Genomic DNA, 1,113 nt, shown 5'->3' on the forward strand with positions numbered 1-1,113 from the left:
CCACCTCAGGTGTACGTGGCTGGCGCCTTAGCCGGTTGAGCCACAGGCGCCGAGCCAGGAAGCTCTATTATTGTTTTTTATCTATTAATACAGTGAACATAATTATACATGACATGATTCTAAAAATTATTAGCAAGATCAACATACATTTCCTACCTCACCTCTTTCATTTGGTGGCAGCTGGCAGCAGGCATAGTGTTGCCCAGCCCTTCTTCCAATAACAGAAGCCACAATGGTCCTCCAGTCTTCCTGTGCACAGAGGCCACGGAAGACTGTGCAGGGACATTATGTGGATGATAGCATAGGGACAGTGTAGCATGAGGCAGAGTGGAGGAAGTGAGTGACCTATTCAACTGCTTAAACTTTCTGCCAGACCAGACTGTCAGTTGAAGGTTCTGTAGGGAAATGGAGAGAGCTTCGCCCCAGGTGTAAGTCCGTACCTAAAATTGTATGGATGCAAGAAACAGACTACTGCTCACGGAATGGCAAGTAGCAATCATCTTTATTTCAAAGGGTCTTTTATAGTCAGTAAGTCATGTACGCCACTTCAATCAATAATCTATAATTAACATTCCTATTCTATCCTAACCTTAAAAGGAGACACTGAGTCTGGAAAACTGACTTAAAAACAACCATTTTAAGTTGGATGTTAAAATGGTTTGCATTCCAAACTTTATTTCTATAGAGTAAAAATCAACAGATGGAGCAAGGGGGTAATCTATTTTACAAGCACGCAATTTAATTCTAAGAATTAAGTTTTGCAGCTTTGTTTTCAAGTAGCTTGGAAGCTACCTGCTGTAGGACCTCAGCATTCTTAACTCTTCTACAAATCACATACAAAATCAATCTTAAAATTAAAAACAAAGTTAATGATCTGATAGAACTTTCCAATCAAACCTTGAATCTTAGTAATAGGATTAATTTGTTCAATACCATCAGCAATACCTCTCAAGATCTGATCACCATCAATTTTTTGCAACTTATTTTCAAAGGTGGAATAAACCTTATGTTGTAAAATAACAATTTCTTTAGTTAAATTCTCATGATTCAACAAATGTTTCTTAACATTATCCCAAGGAAATTCAATTTCATTATACATAACAGGTGTAATAC

At 37.7% G+C, this 1,113-nt stretch overlaps 1 protein-coding gene across 1 annotated transcript in view; it reads left to right on the forward strand.

The window, feature by feature from the left end:
• FECH (ferrochelatase) overlaps positions 1-1,113 on the forward strand; it is a 45,981-nt gene that overhangs the window by 9,132 nt on the left and 35,736 nt on the right. The window lies entirely within an intron of this gene.

The sequence above is a fragment of the Otolemur garnettii genome, unplaced genomic scaffold, assembly GCF_000181295.1.
Source record: "Otolemur garnettii isolate 467f Iridium unplaced genomic scaffold, OtoGar3 scaffold00027, whole genome shotgun sequence".
NCBI classification, from domain to species: domain Eukaryota; kingdom Metazoa; phylum Chordata; class Mammalia; order Primates; family Galagidae; genus Otolemur; species Otolemur garnettii.